The 26479-nt window shown below is 45.3% G+C and overlaps 1 protein-coding gene and 1 long non-coding RNA gene across 21 annotated transcripts in view; one reads left to right on the top strand and one right to left on the bottom strand.

Annotated features, from left to right (window-relative positions):
- Window positions 1–26479, top strand: part of Gramd1b (GRAM domain containing 1B) — a 240382-nt gene that overhangs the window by 91439 nt on the left and 122464 nt on the right. The window lies entirely within an intron of this gene.
- Gm51668 lies at window positions 1132–25196 on the bottom strand. Its single transcript, XR_003948127.1, has 3 exons — window positions 24680–25196; window positions 14094–14166; window positions 1132–3622 (listed from the first exon to the last, which is right to left on the bottom strand). It is a non-coding gene; the product is annotated as a predicted gene, 51668 (long non-coding RNA).

Below are 26479 nucleotides of genomic sequence, written 5' to 3'. Positions count from 1 at the left end.
GGACGTTTGCAGCGACTGGCCTTGTGCTATGTGTGTGGGAGTGCGAGAGCTATCAGCCGTCCTTCCATAGGGGAGTTCACAATCTAGAAGAGGTAATTCCAGTAGACTGTCTTATTCAGACTAAAGCAAGAAAAGAAAATGAGTCTAAGGAAGGAGTCTGCTAAGCAAGAGAGGAGAGGAGGGAGGGTCCGTGGATGTCCCCCCACTTTGCCTTATTTCACTCACAGTCACCTGCTTCTTTCCCCTCCAGGTATGGGCTGGGGATATAGCTCAGTTGGTAGAGTGCTTGTCTAGTAGACATGAAGGCTGGGGGTGAACCCCAAGACCATGTAAAGCCAGGTGTTGTGGTGGTGCTCCAGGTATTGTGGTGCTCCCCATCTGACTCCAGGGCTCAGGAGATGGAGACCCGAGGGCCTTCATGCTTGGACACAGGAAGTTGGAGGTCAGCCTGGGCTACGTGAGATGCTGCTTAAAGAGAAAAGGGAGGGATGGAGAGAGGGAGGGAGGGAGACACACACACACACACAGAATGAGAGAGAGAGAGATTGACTATTTATGCTTTGTGTTAGATAGATTCATGAGGTGTTCATTTTGACTGTGAACTGAGATCCAGAGCGCCACATAGCTGGTCAGTGGCTGAGATGATACAGTTCAGATCTTCCGCCACTCGAGTCTGCTGTCCTCTCTTTCTTGGGACTCCACTTGTGTTCATTTCCTTTCTGTTGCTATGATAAAATACCATGACCAAAAGCAATTTAAGAGGGAAAGGGTTTATCTTGCTCTAGGATTCCAGAGGCGAGAGAGTCCACGGTGGCAGAGAAGCCACAGGAACCCTCAGGGACACAGGATCAAGGGCTTGCTCATTACCGTCTCATTCACACAAAGAAAGGAAAGAGTGAGAGCAGGAAGTAGGCTGAGGCTATCAACCCACAGCGTCTCCCTCCATCCACACAGTGATCAATTCCTCTAGCAAGGCTCTGCTCCCAATGGTTTCATAGGTTCTCCAAACAGCGCCACCATTCGGTGACCACGTGTTCAACGATGTGAGACTGGAAGACAGTTCTCCCTCAAACCACCACCACTTTTGCCAGGATGGGATCATTTTGTGAGTCTCCACAGCCCACAGGGGTCGGGCAGCCTCCGTTGACGGGGCGAGGAAGATGAGTTTTTCCTATCATGAGTCCCCAGCATAGAGGCCAACAGGGGCAATATGAAATGGAGATTTTTGGTCCTGTTGATTGGTTGGTTCTCTCTGTGGTCCAGGGCAGGTCATTTAATGTCCTCAGTCTCAGTGAGATTGTAAAAGGGGTCTGTTCAGATGGCTTAGTGGGAGGCCCTTTCCACCAAACCTGGTGACTTAAGTTCTGTGCCCAGACTACAAATAATGGAAGCAGACAACTGACTCCAACTGTTATCCTTTGGCCTCCATGTGTATGTTATAGCTTGTGTGTATGTGTGTGTGCACTAAATAAATGCTAAATCTTAAAGCAGAGATTGGAACAGACAGTATCTTTATTTTTCTCATTTAAAAAAAATGAATGAAATAAAAGCGTTTGTGGCGTTCTGTGGGCCCTGGAGTGTGCTGTTCTGGTTAATGTAAGTGGAAATAGTAGTCTACTGTTGCTTTGAATATTTATAAGCTGCCATTTTTGATCTGTCGGTGAGATCTGGGAAAACTACATGTCAACCTCATTTTCAGAGCACAGCGACTATGCTACCCATCTGCCACTGCAGGATGGCCCGTGTAAGGCTCTGGCTTCTTCTCACTACTTCGCCTTTCTCCCTCTTCTGTCTCACACTTCTCCTTCTCAAGCATGCATACTAACTTCGGTACCATTTATTCATTCCTGGCTTTAATGATTTCTTTCCATAATGACAATCTTAACTCATTTTATAGGGCTATAACAGAATATCTGAGGATGGGTCATTCATAAAGAGAGACATTTGTTTGCTCAGAGTTCTGGAGCCTGAGAAATCCAGGATCTAGCCTTCTGAACTTTGTCCTCTAGAGGAATGCTGCCTCCATACACGGTAGAAGGTAGAGAAGTGAAAGTGGGGGGGAGGCAACAATACCCTGCTTTGATGACATTAATCTTACCCAGAAGGCCAAACCTTCAAGATCTTCTTTTTGCAAAGACCCCACCTCCTAATACTGCCACCATCTCTGTCTCTGTCTCTGTCTCTCTCTTTTTCTCTCTCTGTCCCCCACACACACATACACTTAGCACAGACTTTGAGGGAAACAGACGGTTAAACTATAGCCATGAGTTTCTTCCCTTTATCTAAAAGTCCCTCTGTTTTATAGACGTTTTGACTCATAGCCCCACCAGCTAACTAGGGTTGCCTGTGGGATCTTCTCAGCTTGCCTGTCCATCTCTGAACCCGTCACTTTTCTCTCCACATCACTTCTCCAGTTCTCCATGCTTACACTGGGGATTGCTGCCCTTCATCATCAGGAGATTCCTTACCTTGGCTGAGAAGGTTCCTTAGCTCCGAATTCTCACCACCAGCATCACGTATGGTTTCCACTTTGTCCATCCCAGCCCTTCCCCTTTAACCTGGTCTCAGCAGCAGAATGGGCTGAACTTTCCCTCTCTTTCCTTTTCTGTGTCATGTGTTGCCCTCCCTGACCTCTGTCTCCACCCAAGGTCACATTCAGGCCATCTAATTAGACAGTCTTTAACTTCTGAGTCTTTGTAGACATTCCTTTGGCTGGGATTTCTCTCATGACGCTGTCCAGTTAGACCACTAAGACTGTCTCCTCTGGCATAGTTAGTCCTTCCTCCAGGGTGGATTTCTTCACTCCGGTGTTCCCTATAGGGTGGCTGAAGCATCTTGTGTGAAGTGGGGTTACCTGTTCTCATTATGTCCTTTCCCGGGGTCTGAGCCCTAAAGGCAATTTACTTTATACACCAAAGAAGCCTTTCGCATGGAACAGAGCTGGAGCTTGGTGAATATGGATTTCAGGAATAAAGGATAATGAAATGATGAAAGCAAACAGGAAATTCGATTTTCATGGAATCCGAATGTAAATCATTCTCTAGACAAAGCCTGCTCTCTGAATCGGAATAATTATCCCCATATGCCACTTATGGAAATGTGAGCTGTGCTGTTAGTTTGCTTGTCTGTTAGTTCCCTTTGTTTGGTCTGTATCCTCCAGACACCAGGGATACAGTTCTTTTAAAGGTGGGCTTCACTCAGAGAAACCACGTTTGGTATAGTCAGATGGTAAGTGTCGATAGCTGCCTGGCAAGCAGGATAACAGTAGGGGCAGTATTCTGTCTGCCTTTTGATCCGAGGCCCTGGGTACAATCTTCAGATATCTGTTAGTCCCCCACAACAACCTCCAAGCTGATGAGAGCTTTAAAGGGTATTTATTTTTGGAACCGTGGTTGCCATGGTAACAACACTTCCTATTGTCTTTTGCTTCCGGGTCAGGACATCAGTTGCTCTTCTTTAAGAAAAGAAGGATCTTAGAATAAATGCTTCCTTCCACCATTGCTCATCTCTCAGTTAGTTCACCTGGTGTTTTGGTGTTTATTAGATACATGCTATGTGCCAGTTAGTATTCTTGACATCAGACACTTGAGAAAGCCATCTCCTTTCTCCTCCAGTTGGCATCCTAGGGGATACAAACATAGCCAATTAACAAAACAGTGCTAGTTCTTATCCCTTCGTCTATTTGTTTCTTAGACACTGGAGTTAGAGCCTTGCTCTGCTGCCCAGGCTGACTTCAAATGCATTATCCTTCAGCTTCAACTCCCCGGTGTTGGCTTTACAGGCACAGGCTGTGACCCCTGCTTCTGCCTGTTTGTTTAAAAGCAAGTTGTTTGGGAACATTACCATTATAGGATTAGTTTCTTTCCTAAAATGCAGTACTCAAGAGTTGGAAGAGTCAGAGTCTACCACAAAGAGCAGAGCAGGGGAGGAGGCAGTGACTGACTTGGAAGCTGACTTCTCTCCCATTGATAGTAGGACTTCACCTGATTAACCTAATTTGGTGCGGGCATTCAGAATGCAGACACATTTGTTCCGTTGACTTTGTCCAAGACCTTGGGAGATGGTAGGATTAAGCCGAGTCTGTTGCTGCCGCTGACAGATACCAGAGCACTTGTTGTGCTAGTGTTGGAGCCTCTTGGCCGTCCTTGAGGAGCCAAGAGCCCAAGGGTTGCCAATAAAAATTGCCCTCTGTTACCTAGTGCAATGACAGGGCCGGGAAATGCCATAGAATAGACTTATTGAGCCTCTGCGGAGTGAGAAACCTGGAACTTAGTGCAGGGGAGAAGAATAAAGAGGAAGGAGGAAACTCTGTCAGCTGCTGTTGGGGGCCTCCATTTGGACGGCCAGAGAATGGTACCCATGTGGACATAGGTAAAAGAAGTGTGGACAGTAGCAGATCCTTATAATCTCTTAATCAGAGCAGTACTTTATCCTTTCAGTGTTCTTTACCAGGAAGAGCAGGGGTGGATATCAATGACTCTTGATATCTGCCTGAACATTTACCTCAATAAATGTTCCTCATGACAAGTGTATACCATGATAATCCATTACATCATCGCTCCTACATCTCGTGGGGGAAGATATACTAAGTATGCCCACTCACTCCCTAAGGAATTGAAACTCTCAAACAGACCTGTCGACTTGCAACTAAGTAATGATAGAAAACAGTCTCTTTTTAAAAAGAGGTGGTAGCATGTCTCCTTTACATCTCTTTTTTAGATTTATTTATTCATTTATTTAATGTGTATGAGTGTTTTGACTGCATGTGTGCATGTCTGCCACATGTGTGACTAGTCTATAGGATCAGAAGGGGACACCAGAACCCACTGGAACTAGTTATAAATAGTTGCGAGACACAGTGTGAGTGCTGGGAACTGAAACTGGGTCTTCTACGTGAGCAGTGAGCTCCTTTAATTGTAGAGGCCATCTTTCCAGCTCTGGAACACCACATTTAATTTATTCCTCTCTTGTTCAGGGCACATATATCCAACATTTTATACGCACACACACACAAACACACAGACACAGAGACATGCACATATACACATACACACACACAGACAGAGACGTACATAGATACATAGATACACAGATACACAGACACAAACACACACGCACACACAGAGAGACACACACATACACACAAAAACAGACACTAGCAGACACACACACACAGACACACAAACACACACACACAGACACACACACACACACAGTTCCAAGCATGCCTCTTTTCTTTCAAAGCTGAGCCCATGGTGGGAAGATTCGACTGGGTTTTGCCTCTCACCACTTTCTGTTCTCATTTGCAGAGACATATCAAACATCTGAGCTGGTGGACACTGGGGGGCGTCCAGCAATGTTGCTTAGCAGCTTGCCTGTGCTGTGCTTGCCGTTGAGCCTTGGCGAGCCTCTGCTCTTCAAGGATACAGTCCAGTTTGTTTATTCTTCACTTTTTCTTTGTTCTATTGAAGATTTTCATTGATTACTTACTTAGCATTCATTGAAAAATGTCATGAATGAGTCTAAAGCTTTAAGACATGCCTCTAGTCACAAATCACCATGACAAAATCTCCACCAAGAGTGACACAAAGGAGGAGAGATTTGTTTTGGCTCCTGGTTTCATAGATTTTCATCCAGGGTTGCCAGGTCTGATGTTTTAGGTCCCAGGTGATGCCGAACACCAGAGTCTGCAGGATGTGGCAAAATACAACTGTTTGCCTCGTGGCAATCAAACAGAGAAGAGTTGAAAAGAGACTGATGTCCCCAGTTATCCTTCAAGCATGTCCACCAGAGGTCCACTTCCTTTGTGTAAGCCCCAACTTCTCATTTCTGTTCCTTCCTAATGGTACCATGAAACCATAAATCTTTCAATGCATTAATCCTTTGATAAGTGAGAGCTCTCATGATTCAGCCATTTCCCCAGACCTTAGGAGCTGGTCACCTTTGACAAGGGAGCCTCTGGGGAATGTTTCAGAGTTAAGTCCTGACACAGTGCCCCTAGGGAGTAGACAGCTGTGCTAGGTAATCCTGATGGCTTGATCCTGTGAAGGAAGTCCTTGGTGAACTGTCTTGGATGGGAGGATTGTCTGAAGGCAGCAGGAACCATTTGCTCTCACTGTCATTCACGTCTCAGGATAGGTGAACGTGGCCTTGCCTTACCCACTGGGGAGTTCTGGCCATTAGTAATTAATAGCCAGCACTTTGGCTTCTCCTCTCTCTTTTTTGATGTTTTCGGGGCTATCAAACTTCCCTTTAGTTTCTTCAGCAGTGAACAGGAAAGGGGGCAGGGAGTTAAAGAGTTCTCTTTTGTGTTTCACAAGCAGCATTAATACAAAGACTCAAAAGTTAGATATTTTGGGATTGTCTGCCTATTTCTGATCCTGCTCTTCACAGCTATGGACCATCTAGAGCCCCAGAGCATCTTCACACTGATGGAACACTAATACAAAACCTTTGAATTAAAGTAAATAAGAATTGTTGGTGTTGTTCTGATAATGGCATAGTCATTTGTCCAGGTTAGATCGTCTAGTACAGATCACACTCATGTGTCTGTCTAAAAATATATAAAAACAAATATGTATTTAATATATATTATAGCTATGTAGATTTGTGCATGTATGTATACACCTCTTTCTTTTTAAGAGTGCTGAGGATCAAACCCAAGGCGCCTCAAATGTGGCAGAGGAGCATTCTACCATTGAACTGCTTCCCATATTTTATATCAATCACAAATCTATATATCTGTATATATCCATATCCATATCTATATCCATCCATCCATCTATCTGTCTATCTGTCTGTCTAAAGTTGGATGTCCCCTCCCCCAAGAGGCTGGGTGCTTTTTGGTCATGGAACAATGACTCAAATTCTCTTTGGGGGTGGGGGGGTGAATTTAGCTGTTGGATTTCATACTTGTCTTGATGTCTGCATTTGGTTTCACACCCATTTACTTCATGGAGAGTTTCAGACTCTAGTGTCTTATTATATAGGAGAACAAGACAAATCCTCTCCACGTCAGAGCATGTGGGGTCACAGGACACTACTTATTGCAAGCAAAAGCAGTAAGTCTCTGAGCACAGTGGAGAGATGGTATGTACTCTATTCTTAGTAAGAAGCCCTCCCCTCCCTCTTCCTCACCAGTCCATATTGATGCCTAGCTGGGTTTGACTTGTGTTCTGGTAGAAGTTTCTCGTCTGCTTCCTTGGAGAACAGTTCCCCTCTAGGACAGATTTCCTTCCCTCAGGCTGCTTTGCATCACTAGATTCCTCCCACAGAAGTTTGTGATTATGATCGTTCCCGCCCTTGTAGGCAGGTTAGAAGATAAAAAAGTAAAGGGAAACTGTTCTCCAATCCAAGGATCCTGGTCCCTGGTAGGTGCTCACAATCCCACCGCTTCTCCTTCTCCCTCTCTGTTTTAAGTTTCCGGGAAGGATGGATCTTTATGTTGGTGTCATTTAGTGCCAAGCTTGGGAGATCTGAAGCCCAAGCCCTGGAGTGTGTGGTCATTTGTCATTGAGAGGCTTCCTTCTTGAGCCATTTGAGGTTGGCCAACCTGGAACCGACAGTGGTCTAGCGGGTGGGTAGTACTGTGTGTATGCTCAGCCTATATTGTTGTGGGGATAGGGTGGGGTGATGTACATCCTGGTATACTCCCTGAACCTGATCCCCTTCCTAATTGGGGGTGGGGGGTGGGGGTGGGGTGGGGGGATGGTAAGTGACCAGCCGTGGTGATGTTATACATATCCAGCCTGGACTTTGATTTTCTGTAACATGGCTTTGTGTTTGGTGTTAGCATAAGCAGTGTGGGCATCAGGTTTTGTGGAGGATGAATGGAGGGCAGAACTTTGAGTTTAAGTTAAGTGATATTCTTTGATCTGGGGCATAATTAGGCAAGAAGATGTTCTTGGTACCCAGGAGAAGACGAAATGGGACATTTAGGAGAATGAGAAGTTATAACGGATATTCAAGGTAAGGATTAACTACATTCTCTAAAAGCACGTGCAGACCACGTGTTCGTGAGTTTGGGGTGGATTTGGGGTTTTATGTATCTCTGGAAATGTCTTTGCCACCTTTTACAAGATGGTATTTGTGAGGTTTTTGTACTTGTAGCTGTTAGGTGTTGAGGAATGCTCCCATTTTCTTTACCCAAATGGGTTTTATGAGCAGTACTTAATCTTATACTCTAGAGAGATGGCTCAGTGGTTAAGAGCACTGACTGCTCTTCAGAAGGACTTGAGTTCAAATCCCAGCAACCACATGGTGGCTCACAACCATTCGTAACGTGATCTGATGCCCTCTTCTGGTGTGTCTAAAGACAGCTACAGTGTACTTAGATATATAATAAATAAATCTTTTTAAAAAAAAAGAAGTTCAAGGCCATCTTTAGCTTTATAGTTCCAGTCCAGCTTAGGGTACATGACACTGTATCTCAAGATAACAGGAAGATCTTTTGTTTTTCTCCCAATAGGTATAGAATGAGAGGGAAAATGTTGGATGAAATTATGTGTTTTCATCATGACTAGTCAGAGACTCATTATAATGAACTAAAATCAGCCCAGATTTCACTGGAGTCTGCTTTTGATTTCCCTTCCAAATTACAAATACACTGGGACCCCTTCTGCCCATATCCGTTCACATTAAATCAATCATTCCTTCTGTGTTTGCTATGCAAACTGCTGTGCTTGTCACTCAACACAAGGCGGTTGCCAAGGATGCCAGCTCCGGAGTGATCTGCTTGGATACAAGTCCTTATTACCGGGTGATCTTAGTGTGCTTTCCTTTCTCTGTCACTGTGGTGGTGATGATCTGTCTCTCATCTCTGCCTTTCTGCTGCAAATCCACGAGAGTCTGACACCCAGAAGGGTAAGGTAGTTCTGAAGATCCCTGTGTTCACGTGGGGAACCCTCAGTCATAGCACAGGACATATCCATTTTGTTGGCAGTGAGCCAGGTTACGGGGGTTCAAGGCTCAGGATGAAAAGCTCAAGAGATTTTCTCTCCTGCCTGGTCTTTTACTTTCTTGTACTTGGGGCTCAGCATGGGAGGAGTTCTGAGACTCTCAGACTAGGGTTCTAGTCTTTGTAGTGTTGTCAAATAGCTGTGTGGCTTTATACCTGTCTTTTAAACTTTTCTGGACATTGGTTTTGTGGTGGCTTGGATGAAAAATGCCCCAAAAGGCTTAGGGAACAGCACTAATTGGAAGTGTAGCCTTGTTGGAGTAGGTGTGGTCTTTTGGAGGAAGTGTGTCACTGAGGGTGGGTTTTGAGGTCTCACATGCTCAAGCCAGGCCATGGCTCACTCTCTCTTCCTGCTGCCTGCCAATCCCAGATATATAACTCTCAGGTACCTCTCTAGCATCATGTCTGCCTGCATACTGCCATGCTTCCCGCCAAGATGATAATGGACTAAACCTCTGAATTGTAAGACAGCCCTAATTAAAATGGTTTTCTTTATAAGAGTTGCCGTGTCTCTTCAGAGAAATAAAACCCTAATGAAGACAGGTTTTCTGTTCCCAAATGGAAAGAATTAGAAGGGCCTAGCTCGGTGGTTAAGAGGACTTGCTGTTCTTCCAGAGGATCTGAGTTTGACTTCCAGACCCTTCGTGGCAGCCCACCCACATAGTCTATAACTCCAGGTCCAGATGCCCTCTTCAGACCTCCACAGAACTTCGTCCATGTGTCACATGGACATGCAGAGACACACACCTACACATAGCTAAAAATACTGAAACTAAATTTCAAAATAAATACACAAACAGACAACAAGTCCAGTCATCCTTTGTGCTCTTTCCCAGTGATGAGTGTGGTCCACGGCTATAGTAATTGAAGTATATACTACTCAAAAATGACAGGCTGGAAAGAGACAGCCAGTTAACAGAAACAGGAATCAGAGAAAGAACACAGAAGTGAGCCAGGAAGCTGCAGGTCTGGTCTGCGGGCCTGTGTGTTGCCTTGCTGGTCGCTGAACCACATCTGGCCTCCAGCTGCTCTTCCCCTCACTGTCTGGCCACTGCCCACTTACCTCCTTGGTTCCTTCACACATCTTGAGATGACTGTTTCTCCCATCTCTGCCTGTCTGTGTGTCTTACGCTTGGATTTGACGACCTTCCTTAAAGATCTCTCCACAGAGCTTCACTGCCCTTTTAAAGCTAGCTGGGCCTTCCGTGATCATCTGTCACACTGTCCACTTTACAGATGGGTAGACTGAGGTTCAGAATGGGGGTGTACCTGCTCTGTGTTTGGCAGACTGGATGACAGAGTCTGGCCTGGGCCCAGCTCTGAGCCTGGCCCTGCTGCTGTTGTTCCCCTGTGCTTTACATGTTTTCATATATTAATATATGCTGTTTTCATGTATTCATAGATGGGTGTTGCAGAAGGCAGGACTCAAGACTTGTGTGTGTTTGCTATGTAGAACCTGGTTGGAAGTCTCTGGTATCTTTCCTTGACCCATTTTGGCATTATTCTTGTTTTTATTCCAAGGTCCAGTGCTCACTAGGGACGTGCCGGAGAGTTACCTGTTCTTTGATTAAGACGGTGGGAATTAGCCAGTCCTTGGGTATTAACTGCTTGCCTGACTACAATTGTTTTGTATTGTGCTCAGGTGGGATGAGTAAAGGAGAGATCGGTGTCCCCAGGAACTAGAAAGCAGAGGTCACAGGGCAGCCTCGACTTCTTTCTTTTAATTAAATGTTGCCAATTGTATACATATATAGTAGTGTATCATGCTTATATTTATTGCTATTACCCTTTCTTATCCCTATTTTACTCCTGATGACTCCTCTTTTTTCCCAACTAGTCCTTCTCCTGTGTGTGTGTGTGTGTTTGTGCTCACATGCAGGTATTATGCAGGTAGCCACAGCTGCGGTGTTTTTGCGGTTGTAATGGACACTCGACCATAGCCAGAAGTTAGCATTCCACAGCGGTCGTCTTCACTCTCCAGCATCCCCACCCCTGCCTTCATCTCTGGCCATGTGGAGCTTGTGGCGCTTGACTGAGCCTTCACCTCCCTCAAGCGAAGTGCTGGTCCCTCTGTCTGGAATGCAGTTTGCCTGGTAAAAATGCAGTGGACTTTGAAGGGTCAGTCAAATGCTTCCTCCTTTCAAGCTCTGTGTGCTTCTTCATGTGGCTCCTACATATCCTTTCCCTCACTGGGTACTGAGCCTTGCTGATCTGCTTGCCAACCCTATCCTCCATGTAGCTGTACGGGCTGTGTGTCAGCCTATGGCTTTCTCCACCAGAGAGCACGGTACTTAAGGAAAGAGTGTGTGCTTCATTCTTTTTGAGTGTGTGTGTGATGGGGAGTATCAAACCAGCCTTATGAACTTTAATTAAGTCTTCTGATGCTGAATTATATCTCTAATTTTGTTGTCTTGCCTTCCCTCCCTTTCTCTCTCTCTCTTTCTCCTTCCTCCTTCTGCCCCTTCCTCTATTCTTTCCTCCCTCCTCCCCTCTCTCTCCCCTCTCTTTTCCTTCCTTCCTTCCTTCCTTCCTTCCTTCCTTCCTTCCTTCCTTCCTTCCTTCCTTCCTTCCTTCTTTCCTCCCTCCCTCCCTCCCTCTCCCTCCCTTCCTCCCTCCCTTTCTCTCTCCCTCTCTCTCTCCTCCTTCCTTCCTTCCTTCCTTCCTTCCTTCCTTCCTTCCTTCCTTTCTTCCTTTCTTCCTTTCTTTGACTTTTTGAGACAAAGTCTTCCTTTAAAACCCACCTGGCCTTGAACTCTCTCAGTCATCCCCCTGTTGCAGTCTCTTGCTCAACTTCTATCTAAACCTTTATGTTCTCTCCTGTGGCACCTGGCACATAGTGGGACAACCATACGTGGTTATCGAATGAGTGATGAGAATTCACTAGGTACCACTGAAATTACACCTAGGGTGAAATACTTCTTGTGGCTATTTCTGTCAAGGGAGGAGTCCTTTTAAATGCTGTGGAAGTGTCAGAAACAATTAGGGTAAGAGACCACTAGGCATTTATCTTTGATAAGATTGCATTGAGTGTCCAGCAGTAGAAGTGCTACTGGCTTGATAGCATGGAAGGAAGAAGCAGAAAGGAAATAGGCAAAGCTGGGTGAAACCATCAGTCATAGGAACAAAGTCATAAAAGAAAGATGACGATGACCTCAAAGAATGAAGGATGATGGAATGAGCCCATAAATGTTCACCCTCAGGAAGCACCTGCTCACCACAGAATCTCGCTTGTCTCTCATGCCAGTGAGATTCTCCGTCAGCCAGGCAGGAACAGACACCGCCCATTGCATTGCCGTTCATGACCTTCTAGCTATGGCCACCAAGAGAAGAAAATGCACAGATGGGGCTGAAGATACTTATTGCTAGTGGTGAGCACATCCCTACATTGCGCCTTCAAATCCCGGCACTACCATAGATAACAGATACTTTTTAAAAGCACAAAAGGAGAGCTGAGGGTGTATGTCTGAGGCAGTCAAATGGAGCGTTCAAATCCAGCCAAAGGCTACATAGCAAGACCCATCTTAAGGAAGGAGAGTTAGTTGGACACAGATCACTTTTTTAAAAAAAATCTGCAGGATGAAAATATCTTAGATAAGCAGTGAAGAATTTCCTGATGCTTGTCATTCTCCCAGGCTGTGACCAGCAGCTGAGACAGAACAAGGGGACCTCTTGAATGGTAGGAACGTGTGTCATTTTCACCTGTGGACATGTCTGCAAGAGGCGGAGTATTCTAAGCCGCACAGACATTCTTCTGGTTAGGAAATGGTGTCTGGGGTGGGTAGTCTTCTGAGCCTTGACTTTGATGCCCTTGGAATTTTCCTTTAACCATGAATCAGATCTCCCCAGTCAGTGATGCCTGGGAAGGAGCACCTCAGTGCTCTTAGGGTGGCAGACTTACCATAGAGTATTTTGGCAGCACAGCGTGATAGGCTTAAGCACCACTGGGCAATTGCCTAACTAGCCTTGGATGTCCAGAAGGGGAAGTCGGGTAACTTACAACTTATGTCTACTGAAGATCATTTGCATAAGGAAAGACTGGAATGTTTGGTTCCAGGATTCTTAATACAAAGAAATCAAGAAAAAGAGAATAGAACTTGAATTTGACTAAGAGAAGATCATTTCCTTCAAGTAATGACTTTTTAGCCAGGCTTGGTGCCACAAGCCTGGAATTTCAACACTGAGAGGGACATCAGTTCAGGGCTAGTGGACTTGAAGCCAGCTTAGTCAACATGAAACATTGTCTCAAAAACAAAACAACAACATTAAAACCAACCTACCCCCAGCCCAACTTTCCAATGAAATTCTATGTGAAAAATGTCTCTCTATGTTACTTTCTCTTTCCTGTAGGATACAAGCTTTGGGTTTGTATTTTTCCTTCCATAGTTATCTTTTAGATAAGATTTAAATTCCTTTTTTAAAAATACTGTGGTTGTTTCTTGAGACATAGACTCACTTTGTAGCCTAGTCTGCACTAATTTCACAGCTGTTCTCCTGTTTCCTCCGTCTTAGCTGAGATTGCAAGTTTGAGCCACCATAGCCTGCCTTGAATGTTCAGATTTAGACTGTGTGGATGGCAACCTCTTCAGATTGTGTCTTTTCCTTTTGCTCAACCTCTGAGCCCTTCCAATGCTTGCCTGTCATCGTTCTTCTCTATATAGGTCACCATGTGAAGGGGGATGGGGTGGGGAAAGAGCATCAGTCAGGACAATTGGGACCAGAGGCCAGACTGAAGGGACTTGAAACCAGCCTAGCTTACAAAGTGGGTTCCAGGGCAGCCTGAGCTACTAGTGAGACCTATGGCAAAAATGAGAAGGAGATGGTATTAATTGGACATGTGGTAGGAGTGTGATATTGTGTATGGATATGTTTCACTAAATTGTTCAAGGCCTAAATAAGACATCTGTGGGTGACTCTACTTCTGTGTGATTTTATTCTATGTTCAGAATCATTTACTACTGACCACATTCATGGTAGTAACGTGCATGATATTATTAGAAAATTGTCAAAGTGGGCCAATCAAGATTCATTTAATATGAGCACATACCCCCCCATGCACAAATATACATTTGTTTGTTTGTTTGTTTAGAGAGAGGAGAGTGTTCATAAGTGATGATCAAGCAAGCATGTTGTTACATACCTTACTCCCAGCGTTTGGAAGGTCCCAGAGGTAGGAAGTTCAGGAATTCAGAGAAAGTGTGTTCAAGTCCAGTCTATGGGACATATGGAGATCAAACTAAATCAACCCCCTCTCAAACAAAACAAAACATCCCATAAAGCAAAAGTTATCAAAAACTCTTGACTAGAACAGGATAAGGTGGGCAAGACTAACCGCAAACTGAGAGTCTGAGGCATGGGGCTCATGAGTTTTCAACCAGCTAGGGCTGCAATTGAGACCCTGTCTCAACAACCTACCACAGTCAACCCCTCTCCCCAAATGCCTCACTGGGAATGTATGCTATCTAGTCTGGTGTGGAATATGGCTGGAGGCCAAGTCAGCTGTGACTCTGACCATCCTGCTTTCAGGACCAGTCCATGATGTTACTTCCTTCCGGGCCCTGAGGGCCATGTCAGTTAGCAGAGTTCTTGGTTAGGACTGGTTATATTCCATTCGACTGGAAAACAAGGTAACAGTTCTCTCTCTCTCTCTCTCTCTCTCTCTCTCTCTCTCTCTCTCTCTCTCTCTCCCTCCCTCCCTCTCTCTCTCTCTCTTTTGGTTTTTCGAGACAGAGTTTCTCTGTATAATCCTGGCTGTCCTGGAACTCACTCTGTAGACCAGGCTGGCCTCGAACTCAGAAATCTGCCTGCCTCTGCCTCCCAAGTGCTGGGACTAAAGGTGTGAGCCACCACGCCCAGCAACAGTTTTCTCATAAACCAGTTTTAATCTGGTGCTAAGGGTAAATGAAGTAGGGCAGAGTGGATCAGAGATGGAGAAGCAGGGACCTGAGGGGTTTCTTTCTGGAATTTAGAAATGATTGCAGGCCAGTGGTCCCTGTGACAAATTGTCTGTGACAAGTTTTATGTGTCACCCCCTTTTTACTTCCTTGTCCTCTACTAGGTCCCAAGAACCAGTCCTTCTTTGTAGGGCCTCTTTTGGATTCCTCTGTCCATGAATATTTATGGCAGAGTTCAAAGCTTTTTTTAAGTCTCTCAGACCTTGTGACCTTTCATGATTCCTATATATTTAGCCTTAGTGTGTATTGTATGTATATGTATGTGCTCCTGTGTGCAAATGCTGGTGCCCATGTGTGTCTATGTAGAGGACATGGCTAATGTCAATGATCTTTCTCCATGATACTTCATCTTTTTTTTTTTTGTCTTCAGATAGAGTCTGTCATTGAACCTGAAATTTATTGGCATGGCTTGACTGGCCAGCCAGCAAGCCAAGCCCTAGGGAACTCTGCCTCCTCCGTCCAGAGATCGCACAGCTTTTATGCGGGTGCTGGAGACCTGAGCTCACACTTGCCCTGCAGGGACTTAACTGACTGAATCATCTCCCTAGCCCCATATTTTAAACCTTTTCCAGAGGTTAAGCCAGAGGGACATCTGCAGTGGGTAACAAAGTTAATATTGGAAAGTCTGAACGCAAAGGTGAGAACAGGCATTGTGAATAGAGTGTGGTCTTGGGTCATCTGAGAGGGAAGCGGAGGGCTCCAGCTTCTGCTGAAATGCTCCTGCAGTAGGTCAGTGTTGCTCTGGGAGAGTCAGGTGCCAGTCGACTCCAGGCTGGCTTCTAAGTCAAGCTCCTGAGGGTTGCTGGCGGGGGAATGAAGTTGGCAGGGGACTCGGATTGTTTTCTATGCTTGTTTAAGTGAAGAGTCCAGCCAGCCAGCAGGACACAGAATTCTGCAGCTGGCCTGCCTCTTGTGAGTCTTGCCCTCATGCCTCACTAGAATGGTAGTGGCCTCTGCGGTCTCCAGACCCCTTTTGTGCTCCAGGCCAAGCCTTCAGTGGCCTCCTAGAAATCACAGAAGCCTCAGACCTGGAGCAAGTCCTACTCTGTCCCAATTCATTGTTCTTCCCTATTCGGTTTGGCTGTAGGTTTTGTTTTTCTACCCCCCCCCCCCAAGCTGGCTGTTGAGATACACCTGTTCTTAAGTGTAAGTTTTTGGTTTTTGGTTTTGGGGTGTTTTTTTTTTAACACGTGATCAAGTGACCTCAGTGTCTATGTCACCTGAAAAACTGTCTCACTGTAGTCATTGAAGGTTCTTGTGACGTGCGTCAAGGCTTCTGCTGCCTCAGTCAACACAGCACAATGAATGTCCAGGTCCTTCAGAGTCCCCTGTCCTTAACCTGAGATCAAACCTGTTCCAAGGCCAATCAGTTCTAAGACCTACTTTGTGAAGTTCCAGGTGAACACTGGGGTCCTATACTGTCCCGGCTCAAAGGGAAAGAGCAGAGAATTCAGAGGCAAAAGCCTTTATTTTCTAGCTAACCAACTGTTTTATCTTAGACACATCACATATCCTCCTGAAGTCTTTTTCTTCTTGAAAATAGAGATCAATGTATATATTTCATTACTTTGTAAAAATTAACATGGGGCCAAGCTTGCTAGCACATGCTTGTAACACTAACACTTGGGAGACTGAGGCAGTAGGGTCAAAGTGTAAGGCTATCATTGGCTGCACGGAACCTTTAAGGTATTGTGTCTTAAAACAAAACAAAACAAAACAAAACAAAACAAAACAAAACAAAACAAAACAAAACAAAACAAAACAAAACAAAACAAAACACCAAGGTAGTAAGGCTTGAGCTGGAGAGATTGGTTAGCGCTTAAGCACAACTATTCCTCTTGGAGAGGACCTGAGTTCTGTTCCTAGCACTTTCATCAGGTGACTCCTAACTGCCTGTAACTCCAGCTCCAGGGTAATTCAGTGCCTCTGGCCTTCAAGGGCGCCTGCACTTTACATGAACAGTTCTCGCCAGCATACATAGAATTAAAAAATTAAATAAATCTGCCCTCCCCCAAAAAAAGAAAAGCAAAGCAAGACATTATACATTGTTTTAAAATATAACAATATGCTTCTACAAATTAATATTTCCACATATGAAAATAGTGTGCATTAATCACATACAGCCTCCCTGGAGCTGCTGAGATGGCTCAGACACTTGCTGCCATGCCTGGTGACCTGAGTTCTATCCTTGGGACTCACATGGCCCTAAGACTGACTCACTCAAGTGCCAGTCATCCCTCTGACCTCCACTTGTCTGCCACACAAAAGTATTTTGTGACATACACCAAATAAATACAAATATAATTTAAAAGATGATATGAGCCTGGAAAGAGACATGCCTAGAGTTGCTTGCTTTATTTATTCATTGTTTGTTTGTTGTTTTGCTTTGTTTTGGAAACAAGGTTTCATTATGTAGCTCTGGCTGTCCTGGAACTCATTATGTAGACCAGGCTGGCCTTGAACTCACAGAGAGCCACTTGACTCTGCCTGTTAGAATTCTTTAATGTGCCACTATGCCTACCCGGCCTGTTTGTTTGTTTGTTTGTTTGTTTGTTTTGAAAAGCTGCTTTAGAAGGTCATAGGAAGCACTCAGAGCATATTTGTGTTCTGTGGTGGAGTGATGTCAGCTGGTGAGAGCTCATTATATTTGTCATTTCCCAATGCTAATTTCAGTGACATGAGAAACCAGCCATGGTGAAAGTGTTTACACCACAGAAATTAGCAAATGATCCAAATCAGTGAATCTCGTCTGGTTTGCGAACATTTATTAGTGGAGTAAAAGAGACAAAAGTCTATCTTAATAGAGTGGGGCTCAGTCATTTGCAAACCGGAGTTTTGCCTCTTCAAAAACCAAACAATCAAAACCAAACCAAAGAAGCGATAACATATGCCATTCAGGTCATACTTGGGACCCGGTGGGTCAGAAGCCAGCATGAGTAAGGAGTTAGGAAATGATTTTTCAAACAGTCTCCAATTGATACAGCCAGAAAAGGCAACAGGAAGTGATCAGGAACATATAGCCTCCCCATACCTGCCTGTATTAGCCTACTTCCTCTGTCGAGTTTCTTATCCACTTTTCCAAAAAGTAACAATGGCCAGGAAGGAAGTGTTCAAAACATGGGCCTCAGGAAACATTTCATATGTAAACCACAATACAAGACAACCCATCTTGCATTTCTTTGAATTTTCTCAATCTGTGGTGGTTGGGAAGGGTTAATTGATGTTGTTTTCAAGTTCTGCATGGTAGTTAGGTGTCATTGACTAGAAACACAACATGTATGTACATTAATTAGAACCAAGTAATGTGTGTGTCTTTCAAACATGGCAGCTGTGGAAACAGTTTAAGGATTTTTGTTGGCAAGAAGCTAGGGTGTTGTTTGGAGCAGACAAACGGTGCTTGTATGTTGTCTTCTACTCCCGTGAGAGAAAACAGATGGAAAAGCAACTTGACCTCCTCTTTCAGATTAGGGAACCTCAGGATCAGTGTGTTTGTCTCAAATGAAGGTTGTGAGGTGGCGTATTGTGGCTTCTACTTGCTTTCATTTTGAGCCTTTCCTGTGTGAGCGTACTAGCTGAGATGAGCAAGGGCTTTTCTACAGGAGGGCGCACAGGATGTTAACAGCAGGAAGTAGAGAGATACTTGTGGGGGCAAGGTTTATGAGGCCTGCTGTCCAGAGTCTTGACCAATCCTCGAAGACTCCAGGTTCTGAGAAGGGACTTGGTTGACCGCATTACTTCCTGAGTGAAAGATTCACTTCTGAGTGACCTGGTTAATTTGCATTTAGTCTTTCAAGAGTGCCTAAGATTCACTGTGAAGCCAAGTAGTGGCTGAGGCCAAAGCTGCTCCTATGATGGTAGAAACTAGGGGGAAAGCCGTGTGCTGCTTCAGCTAAGAACAACGGAAGGGAATTGGAGCTGAGACAAACTCTCTTGCCCCTTTCTCAGAACCCATCCCAGGAATGCAATGGGGTGAGTATAATTCTTTTAATTGGTGGGATCAGAGGTCTAGAATTCTTTTTGTTGTTTGTTTGTTTTGTTTGTTTTTTTTGCAACAGGGTTTCTCTGTGTAGTCCTGGCTGTCCTGAAACTCACTCTGTAGACCAGGCTGGCCTCAAACTCAGAAATCCACCTGCCTCTGCTTCCCAAGTGCTGGGATTAAAGGTGTGGGCCACCACGCCCGGCTAGAGGTCTAGAATTTTATTGTGGCTGAAGAGTTCTTTGATCTTTGTAAAATAATAATAATAACAACACAGCACAAGGCATTGAATAGAATATTTCTTCTTTCCTCAGCCATAGTCCAATTCTCTGTGTTTGGAGTAGCATGTATTGTGATTGGCATGGAGATCTGAAACTCATACCATTCGATAGGAAGAGCAAACAGTGGGCAGGCTCAGCCTACTGCCAAGTTTTGCTCCTGGTGTGTACTTGAAGAGCCTCAGTCCTCCCTGCCACCCTCTGATGAACGTCCTGCTAAGTACGAAGCACAGCTCCTGCCCTTTCATGATGGAGCTCTAGGTCATGCCTTTGGCATGTGTGTAGGACAGCGGAGGGTTGGCAGTAGGAGGCAGCGGGTGGTTGTTGTGATGGCCTCTTTGTTTCCGTCTCATTCTGATTGGCACCACCAGATCTCAGCATTGGTGCTTCTGTTCTTGAAGCAACAGTCGCAGATGGCCCCTTCTGTGCCCTGGAATGTTGAGTGGGATCCTTTCAACCCTGGTATCAGGAAAACGTGGAGGGACAAGGAGGCAAGTACCCAACCTATGTTGATTTGAAAGCACTCAAAAAAAGGAGTCTTTCTGAACGGGCTGGTGGGATAAGCGTGCCCTTTCACCACCCGGCAGTGTTAGGCACTTAAAATGGAAAGAAATGACAATTAAAATGGGCCTTTCACTTTCAAATGATTATTAGTTATAGTAGAAGATACAGTGAAGTGAAGTGATTATCATGTATATTTTTTGAGACACAGTTTTGTTGTGTAGCCCTGGCTACCCTCAAACTAGAGTTCTTCCTGCCCCTGCTTCCCAAGTGCTGGGATTACAGACGTGTGACACCATGTTTGTCTGTGAAGCAAATTATTTATTAGAATCCATCTAAGCATGCCAACCTCGAAAAAGGCCATTTCAGGATGACACATACTAGAATGTAGGCGATAGCCATCCGGAAGACTTCTTTCCTGAAGATTTTAATTTGGATGAATAATGGAAGACATAATATCTACATACATAGTGTGTCTACTCAGTGCCAGCCTGTCTTGGGAGTTTTAGTTGAACTCCTGTAACACTCCAATAATGTGGATGCTATTTTGTAATATGGAATATCTTTTTTTCCCTTTTTTTAAATTAAGTATTTTCTTCATTTACATTTCAAATGCTATCCCAAAAGTCCCCTATACCCTCCGCCCCAACTCCCCTACCCACCCACTCCCACTTCTTGGCCCTGGTGTTCCCCTGTACTGAGGCATATAAAGTTTGCAAGTCCAATGGGCCTCTCTTTCCAGTGATGGTCTTCTATAACATATGCAGCTAGAGACACGAGCTCTGGGGGTACTGATTTGTTCATATTGTTGGTCCACCTATAGGATTGCAGACCCCTTCAGCTCTTGGGTACTTTCTCTTGCTCTTATATTGGGGGCCCTGCGTTCCAGCCAATAGCAGACTGTGAGCATCCACTTCTGTGTTTGCCAGGCACCGGCAGAGCCTCACAGGAGATAGCTATATCAGGGTCCTTTCAGCAAAATCTTGCTGGCGTATGCAATGGTGTCAGCATTTGGAGGCTGATTATGGGATGGATTCCCAGGTGTGGCAGTCTCTAGATGGTCCATCCTTTCGTCTCAGCTCCAAACTTTGTCTCTGTAACTCCTGTGGAATATCTTCTAAGGATTGAAATTGAGTGTACTAAGTGGTCCTCCACAGAGTTAAGATAGAAGCAGCCAAACACTAGAACCTGGGGCTCAATCCTTAGGCCAGCGTTGCCCCGGGACAGGGATCACTGGGTATACTGAGCAAAAGGAAGAAATAGAGTGAGTTTGGTACAGGTCAGAGGAGTAAACTCAAAGGCGGGGACACGAAGCATGGGTGGAGTGGAGCTACAGGTAAGGAGATGAGGTCGCTGCAGAGTGACACAGCAGTCAAGCTCGGAGTTGTTATTGTTAAGATAAGAGTGTGACCTTTGCTCCAAAATTATGTGAAGCCCCAAGTGTGTGTGCGCGTGTGAGTGTGCGTGTGAGTGTCCAAGCATGTGCACATTAGGCAAAGCTCTCTAACCACTGAACTCTGTCCCTGGGCTAGTCCCAGGATTTTCAGCCAGGGAATGGCCTGCGGCAATGGAATCACCCTTGTCCGGGATATCACTGTCTTTGTGGAGGGTAGGCTGGAAAGGGGCCCAGACTGGCAACAGGAAAAGCAGTTGAGAGCCCATTAAAGTAATCTGGGTGTAGAGTGCTGCGAGACAGGTCTGAGCAGCTGGGTGAGTGACGAGTAGACCATGGGGATCTGGGAGACAGAGGGAAGTGGAGTCCGCCAGCCTTGATCTCATAGTGAAATACAAAGAAAGGAGGAGAGACCCTGAGGTCAGCGATGGACCTGCCCACCACAGAGTCCTGTTCCAGGTTAAGAGAACCCTGTAAGATACGATAATAGATACAAGGGTTGTGGCCATTCATTGGGTGTTCGTTTACTGATTAGCAATCCTTTTGTTAATGTGTATACATTATCAGGTCCTACAGTCTTTGTAAGGAGCCTTTTCACTTTGGTCTGAACAGGCAGGCCATGGGAATCGAGAGAGGACTTAGCTTGCTTCTCTGAGTTGCTCAGAACACAAGCGGCAGAGCGAGAATGTCAATCCTTGGTTGAGCTGGAAACTTCTTACACTAGTGCTGCCCAGTAATACTCTCTGAGAAAATGCAAACCTTCTGGCTGCCCAATACAGAAGCCACTTCTTATGGATAGTGAATACCTAAAGGGCAGCTAAGGACTGCATTTCTCATTCAGTGAAAGTCACACAATATGTGACTGGTGGCTACTGTCAACTCAGCTATCTGCTCTGCCATCTTTGGGTGTTCTCTGTATTATCTGTCATAAACAGGTGAAGGTCACCCCCTACCCAGATGGACTGCAATGGATTTTCTAGTTGCTTTTAATATTTAAATTATATTCACTCATTTATTTATTTGGTTCTTGGGGCAGGGTTTCTCTCTTTAAGATTTATTTATTTATTAATGTATATGGGTGTTTTGTCTGCGCATATACCTCAGCACCACCTGGATGCCTCATGCCAGCAGAAGCCAGAAAAGTGTATCAGGTTTCCTGAAACTGGAGTTACAGATGGTTGTGAGCACCATGTGAGTGCATGTTAAAGCACCCATTTTATTTTTTTAATTTTTTAAAAAAGGAATTATTTATTTACGTTTATGACTATACTGTAGCTGTCTTCAGACACACCAGAAGAGGGCATCAGATCTCATTATTGATGGTCGTGAGCCACCATGTGATTGCTGGGAATTGAGCACAGGTCCTCTGGAAGAGCAATCTGTGCTCTTAACCGCGGAACCATCCCTCTATCCCCCAAGCACCCAGTTTATTATGCTTTGACAAAGATTTAACAGCCAAAGAGCAGTGCCAATAGCCATGAAGAAAAGTTAAAATAAGATTTGAAGGAGACCTGCCCCGCCCCCGCCTCCGCCTCCGCCTCCGCCCCCGCCCCCTCCCCCTTTAAAGAACAAACATGGAACCTGAGCCCAGTGCTGCCTATAATTTCTGCTATGCAGGAGGCGGAGACAGAAGAATCTGGAGTTTGAGGCCAGCCTGTGCTACATAGTGAGATTCTGTTTAAACAACATAAAACACAGCTAGGCATGATGACTCACACCTGTAATCCCAGCATTGTAGAAGCAGAGTTAAGCGGACCCTTGCAACTTTGAGGCCAGCCTGGGCTACTTAGTTAAATTCCAGACGGCCGGGACTACAAAACAACACTGTCTCAAATTGAGCAAAGCAAACCCAAATCAAACGAAGCACAGACACCACGGGCATGTTTAGAGGTAGACAAAATCTTTAACAGAAAAGTGCTTGTGGATTTTGGTGAGTGAGGAAAATATTGAGCTGCATTCTGAACACACTCTAAATCTCTGTCCAGCTACCTCTCTTACTGCAGGTTCCCATGGAAGCCGTTAAACAGAAGCGAGCCTCCCAAGCTGGTAGGCAGGTTGGCAGTTTTCTCGCAACCTGTGCTTTTTCTAAGTACTATTTGAGACTATTAGGTGTGTTGTGTAAGAAGCTGGCAGTCTGTCACCATGTCCCAATCACATCTGTGTACTTATGTCTATTATTAGACTTTCCCATACTTGCTCGCCAGGTGACAAACAGAAACTGATTTTCTTTATTCTCCACTTCTCTGTTAACTCCGATCTCTTCCTGAATATGCCTTACCTACTTAAACTGAGATTGTAAACTCTGGCATCATTTCTGTGTGGAAATGTCATGCAGCATGCAGATGTAGTTATCTCTTGCAGTTGTGATGGTGATGGCTCTACAGGGGCTCTTCTTGGTTTTTGTGTCATTGAGCATCTCTCTTGGTGTTGAGTGAGGGGACTCAATGGCTATGCAAAGGCGCCTGCCGCCAACCCTGAGTTCCTGAGTTCAATCCATAGGCCCCACATGGTGGAAGGAGAGAACTGATTCTTACAAGCAGTTCTCTGACTTCCACACACATGCTGTGACACGGGTGCATATTCCCACCCAAAAGAAAATAAAAAAAGAATTTCCTCTGTATGGATAGTATGGCTCAACAATAGAGTGTTTGCCTGGCGTGCTTTTGGCCCTAGTTTTAACTCCAATACCGCAAAGACACCAGCATAACATGACAAACAAGAACAGACAACAAATATCTTATGAGTCTCTTATCACCTTGTGAACCTTGGCTGTTTCAACGTATCCATTGGGTCAGCCAACTGTGGCTATTCAGTACAATTGGTATTCAGCACCTGCCGCAGCCTCTGCCTTTTCTAAATCTCACTGCGCTCTCTTCGGCAAGTGTTGTCGTGCACATCTGACCTTTCAGGAAAAATGTAAATCCCATCTCCCCCTGCTAAGTGGGAGAGTTGAGACTAGAACTTGAGTCTTTGTGTTTCGGGGGACGATGATTGTATTCCTCAAAAATTAATCCCCAGCTCTATAAATTGAGGATTAAGTAGTGACTAAACACAGTAAGTCTCCGTTTCATGAGGAATTAGGCTAGGAGAGGATTAAGTGAGCTTGGCCTGGGGGTTATAAGGCCAAAAAGCAGCAAAGGCAGGGAAAGCTCAGGCTTGTCTGTTCCTACCGCATCCACAGTTCAAGAGAATTTTTTTCTCCTTGTTTATTAATGAAAGACAGCTGTAACTGTCGCTTGCAGGGTTTTAAAATTCCCAATTAGCATGAGATAATTGTTGTTAGTGCAGCAGTCGGCAGATTATTGCCAAAAGCGGAGAAATAGGCACTTTGGTCTCTCCAGTCTTGGTGTGGGTGGCTCCCATCACGGTTGAGGAGTACTGAGTTTCATCTTGCAAGCCTTGTGACAGCTTGGGCCCACCTGAATCTCAAACTTTAGTTTAGAGATTTAGTGCATCATTGCCTGGGAGAGGAAGAGCTAACTGTCCTCAGGAGATGCCCTTCCAGGAAAGGGGCTGGGCACAGTGGCCACATGTGCCTGGGGTCCCATGTGCTACTGGGAAGCTGGAAGCCTGGAAGTTCAAGCCCAAGGGGTGATGAGTTCAAGGTCAATCTAGGAAACTTACTGGTGCTGTCTCAAGATAAAAGAAGGCCCAGGCCTCAGTGGGAGAGGACTTTCCAACACAGGAAAGACCCCGGGCTCCATCCCCAGAGCTGCAAAAATAAAAGAAGACATTAAACTAAATAAAATATTGAAAGGATACCAGGTTCCATCTCCATCAGATGGAACAAGTGCATCTTCTTATGGCTTATGAGGTTGGCCGGTGTTTTCTACCTGTGTGTCTGGTCCTTGGGGTGGGGAGGAAGATGGTAGTTCAGTGGACTCAAGGGACTCTGTCCAGCATGCATTTCAGAGTTTCCCCACCATGGCCTGCCTTCTGGAGCATGCTTCGTGAATTACTGTGCATTTCCCCCCAGCCCTTCCCCCCAGGGTTGTGTTAATGGGACTATCTGGGACACACCTCTGCAGTACTAGGCACATGGGGAACAGCACTGGGAGTCTGCTGGTTCCCTCAGGTATATTCAAGAATTCTGTGTGAGTGTGTGTGTGTATGTTAGTGTATGTATGTGTGTATGTCTAAGTGTTTGAATGTATGCATATATGAGAGCGTTGTGTATTAGTGTGTGGTGGTTTGAATATGCTTGGCCCAGGGAGTGGCACTATTGGAAGGTATGGCGCTGTTGGAGTAGGTGTGGCTTTGTTGGAGGAAGTGTGTCACTGTGGGTATGGGCTTTAAGACCCTCATCCTTGCTGCGTGGAAGCCAGTATTCTGCTAGCAGCCTCCAGATGAAGAGGTAGACCTCTCAGCTCCTCCTGCACCATGCCTGCCTGGATGCTGCCCTGCTTCCACCTTGATGATAATAGACTGAACCTCTGAACCTGTAAGCCAGCCCCAATTAAATGTTGTCCTTATAAGAGTTGCCTTGGTCATGGTGTCTGTTCACAGCAGTAAAACCCTAACTAAGATAGTGTGTGTGTGCGTGCATTAGTGTGTCTGAGTATGTATGTGTATGTCTGAGTGTGTGCCTGTGGAAGCTGTATGTCAACCTCAGGATTCATTCTTCAGGTGCTGTCTCCCATGTTTTTGAGACAGGGTCTCTCACTAGCCAAGTCCTCTAGGCTAGCTGGCCAGTGAGCCCCAGAGATCTCTCTATTCCTGCTTTCCCAGTACTGGGATTACAGTGTGAGCCACCTAGTGGACACGGGTATCAGACGCAGCTAGCTTTGAACTGTCCTGCCTCTGCGTCCGACTACTGGGGTGACAGGTATGTCCTGTCTCCCTGCTTGGCTGCCTCCAATTTTAAATTTCAATGCAAAAAGCTTGCGGTTGAGACTCTGCTCTTTTACTGGCTCCAGAAAGAAGTGAACTTCTGTTTTCTGTTCTCGAAGCACCGCATCATGTTTTGTGAAAGTCATCATTTCTCACTCTTGAATATAGGATCCATGTCTGGTTTACATCTTCTGCCTATGCGTCGTCCTCTGCAGAATGATGTGTCTTCCATGGTGTGCCATCCAGCACTGCACAGTGGCTAATGTGTGTACTAAACACTGCTATCTGAGCTTTTTATATATTTGTTCTTATAAACCTTACTATGGCTTTGTGTGGGAAGAAGTACACGTAATGTCCCGTTAGTAGCTATTCCTCTGGCAATAAGAGTCATACAAGTAAGATGTGATGCGTGATCCCTGGGAGGTCTGCCTTTTTCTGAAGGGAAATGGAGGAGGAGTGGATTACGGGGAGAGGGGAGGTGGCAGGGAGGGTCTGGAGGAGAGGAGGGAGGGGAAACTTCGGTCAGGATGTAATATACGAGAGGATTAAAAAAAAGCGAGGTACCAATTCAACCCATAGGAGAGTATACTGGGC

Source organism: Mus musculus, chromosome 9, assembly GCF_000001635.26.
Source record: "Mus musculus strain C57BL/6J chromosome 9, GRCm38.p6 C57BL/6J".
NCBI lineage: Eukaryota > Metazoa > Chordata > Mammalia > Rodentia > Muridae > Mus > Mus musculus.
This window is presented reverse-complemented; position numbering and strand designations above follow the sequence as displayed.